Source organism: Mus caroli, chromosome 1 (genome assembly GCF_900094665.2).
Source record: "Mus caroli chromosome 1, CAROLI_EIJ_v1.1, whole genome shotgun sequence".
Lineage (NCBI taxonomy): Eukaryota > Metazoa > Chordata > Mammalia > Rodentia > Muridae > Mus > Mus caroli.
In genome coordinates this window covers 93,409,345-93,413,143 of record NC_034570.1, presented here as the reverse complement: position 1 = coordinate 93,413,143, position 3,799 = coordinate 93,409,345, and the positions used below count along the sequence as shown (strand labels likewise).

At 44.4% G+C, this 3,799-nt stretch overlaps 1 pseudogene; it reads left to right on the top strand.

The window, feature by feature from the left end:
• The first annotated feature begins 696 nt into the window (after positions 1-696).
• LOC110295714 lies at positions 697-1,517 on the top strand (annotated as a pseudogene).
• Positions 1,518-3,799: the final 2,282 nt, after the last annotated feature.

The window sequence follows — 3,799 nt, the reverse complement described above, 5'->3', positions numbered from 1 at the left end:
TCCGGCTGGATGAGGCCTGTGGCCCTACTCAGGCCTGTTTCTGCTTCCCTAACTAATGCAGTCTCAGGTCCCGCGTGCAATTGGATTGGAGCAGAAGCTGTGTTCCACTCACCAGAAGTCTTCAGATCCTGTGGCGGGTGTTGTGGGTAGCTGGCGAGTGTCAGTGGACCCTGCACCCTAGCTACCCCGGTGCTTTTCTAACCGGAAGAGGCTTGTGGCCCTATGTAGGCCGGATTTCTGCCTCCCCAACCAAAGCAGTCTCAGGTCCCACGTCTTCTATGAGGATCTTGATCCCTTTCTCCTTTTCTGTAATAAAATTTAAGAGTCACGCATGAACACATGTGTCACAAAAAAATGTGCTTTTCTCCCCCATTAAAAAGATAGTTTACTTTAGTTATTCAGTAAACAGATAAAATCACACAGACATGTCTTTTTCAATGAGAGAAAACTTCCAATGTGTCTTACAGTAATACCTCTTGCAAGCTTGCAAACATGCTCCAACCACTGAAAGATTTCCAAGGAATTGCCCCAAGGCTCTACTGAATCATTCACTTAGATTCTAATGCAGGATCCCCACTTCTCACATACATTGCACAATATGGCTTCTTAATATGATAGTAACCCACAGTGGTCAGAGGGAAGCCATCAGCGCCAAGAAACTTCTTCTGAGGCTTCTCTGCTTCCCAATCCTTCTCCATGAGGACACTCATTGGTTCCAAAGACTTGTGCTCCAGCAACCCTTGGTCACTTAGTCGAATCCTGGTGGGCTACTTGGAAGGCACTTCCCTGGAGCTCATAGTGCACAGTGCATGGTCAAACACAGGTAGTGAGCTCTGACTGTAGTATCTGTGCCAGGGTTTGACAACTTTGAAGAAAAGAGTGGCAGTCCCTGCAGTGGACCACAGCAGCTACCTTGATTTCTTGTCTTGGACTTGTCGTGCTCCTGAGCTACTGGAGCCTTGGGCACAAGCTCACCATCCATCCCTAAGATGTCTGCTCCATCTCTGACATCGTAAACCAGACCAAAGTGGTGGGAAAGGGGCTGGTGAAGGAGGGGCCCTGTGGCACTCTGGTCTACACTATTAAGCAGATGAAGATGTACTGAGGCTTCAGTAAGTTACCCCACATGCAGTACATTCACATGGAAGCTTGTGAAAGTCATTTTGTTCTTAAGCTAGAAGTCAACAAATATCAGAACCTGTTGATAGGACACCTGTATGAAGGCTAGATGTACGTTTACCTGTGCAACATTGTGAAGAGGTGGGGCTACCTCACATTGTTCCAGCGCAAGGGCCTCAATTACCGCTGCCACCTGGGTTACATTTGCAAGATAAAGTCTTGTTACTATTAGCCTTGTTTTGTGACCTCCAAGTTTGAGTGTCTCTGGACCGACATGCTCTCCAATTTTGGGTACCCTGGCTATAAGTACAAACACAAACAGAAGGGTGGCTACTGCAGGTGGTATCGAGGATGCCCCAACCCCAGACAAGAGCATCAGCAATGCTACAAACCCCTGAACTCAGACCTGCCCCACTGAAATTTCTTCCCATCCTGCTGAATGTCCTGGACACTAACTTTTCCAAGATGATGACAATGAAATTGGTGCCTGTTTTCTTGAAATTTTAGCACCTGGGACACTCAAAGTCTCTGCTTTTATGGAGCTGATTTGGAAATACCTTCCTTGCCCTGCCTACCACCATTTTTTGGTGTTGACATCACTGTTTCCAACTGAGGATCTATGATGCCAAGCCAGAAAGAATAAGCCATGTTTATTTCTCTTCTTCATGATATATAATCTATATTTTTTTAGGAAAACAAAAATTTAAAAATCTATCCCATTTGGGACATTTAATAGCTACTCTTCTCTCTTTTTCCTCTCTTGACCACATCTTAGACTCAATTGCATATACACTTCTTCATCCCAATACACAGGAAGCATGGATCAGGAAGTTGGTAGAAGTCTAGCTGTTTCCCAGTCAAGGGAAGCAAGCAGACAGACACCAAGTGTTAGAAAGGCTGTATACACAGAGGATATAAAACTCTCTGAATCAGACAATCTGTCTTTATCTGCCTGTCAGAGTGAGGGAAAGAAGGGACAGACTATAATTATTATGTTTCCCATCCCTTTGATACTTGGGTTGACTGATGTTTTAGATCCTGGAACAAGCATTCAAGAGTAATAGAATTTTCTGAGTTAGCAAAGGGTTGAACATCTGCATGTGTTCAGGAGGCAACCTGCATGTCTGTACTAAAATTCAGAAAAAAGGCTGAAACAAATGTCTTTCCTCTCCTGCCTCCCATGAGACAGTCTCCTGGGAATTCTTGGGAAACTGCCTGGAAGCTTGCCATCATGCAAGCTGGAGAAAAACATATCTGACACTAAACACAGAAATTGTGGGTAGAGAACACTAATTCCAAATTAGTGTTTAGCTCATCTAAGGGGATGTGTTTACATATACATTTGCATATACCCAAAAGGGATTATGAGCTAATTTTTAATAGAACATATAATTCTATTCAATGCTGTTAAATATGCAAATAATTTAATCTCTTTTATTGCTGTTTGATGGAAAATTGTGAAATTTCAAGTTGAATTTTTCTTTATCTGAAATAAAAATTGAAGCTCTGACCACATTCAGCACCCTCTTGTCCCTATAACTGGTGTTATTTGACACTTCATCTCCTTTCTTCCTTCTGCTTTGTGTTTGTTATTCCCTTCACTTGATTACCTTACTGGCCGGCTGATGGCAGGAGAGTGTGAGTGTTAGACTAGGGGCCTTCTCCTGAAAGGGGCAGTTGCACATCATCCTACTTCAGTGGAATTACACCTCTCCTGGATATAGGGACAGAATACACTTCTTGCCCAGCTCAGTAGTGAGTGAATGTCACCTCCTGAGGTGGTCACCTCACAGAATGAGCATGGTTGTTACTTACTGAGGGAAACAGGCTCTGCTGTCCAACTGTAAACCTTTTGTTGTGTTGTATTTTTGTTTTTAAATAAAAATATAGTATCAATTTTCCTATTAACAAGATTATTTTAAGATTTAGTTTCATGCCTCAGGAATGGCAGGAGCCATCTTGGTTCCTGGACTCTGCTAAAAAGTAGTCTGCACAGGTGAGAGTGTGCACACAGAAGTGGATAGCTTCTGGGATAGGCAGGAGCCACAGAGCTTCTGAGGCAGCACCTTTTTTGGGCTCCAGACATCTGACCACCTTCCGGTCCAATGCAGCACCAGGGTTCCTGGCCCAGGGAGTCTCCAGACACCCGCAAGGACACACACAGGATCCCCAACAGGATCCTAAGATCTCTGATGAGTGGAACACAGCTTCTGCTCAAATCCAATCGCTCGGGAACTGAGACTGCATTAACTAGGGAAGCAGAAACCCGGCCTGATTAGGGGAACAAGTCCCTTCCAATCCACTCCAGCACCGGGGTTCTTTGTGCGCTGAGCTTCTGGACACCCCCAAGTCCCTCACAGGACCCTCCACGGGATCTTAAGACATCTGGTGAGTGGAACACAACTCTGCCAGGAGGCAGGTTCGAACGCCAGATCATCTCATTAGATATGTAGAAAGCATTTGACAAAATCCAACACTGATTCATGATAAAAGTCTTGGAAAGATCAGGAATTCAAGGCCCATACCTAAACATGATAAAAGCAGTCTACAGCAAACCAGTAGCCAACATCAAAGTAAATGGTGAGAAACTGGAAGCAATCCCACTAAAATCAGGGACTAGACAAGGCTGCCCACTTTCTCCCTACCTATTCTCATAGTACTTGAAGTCCTAGCCAGAGCA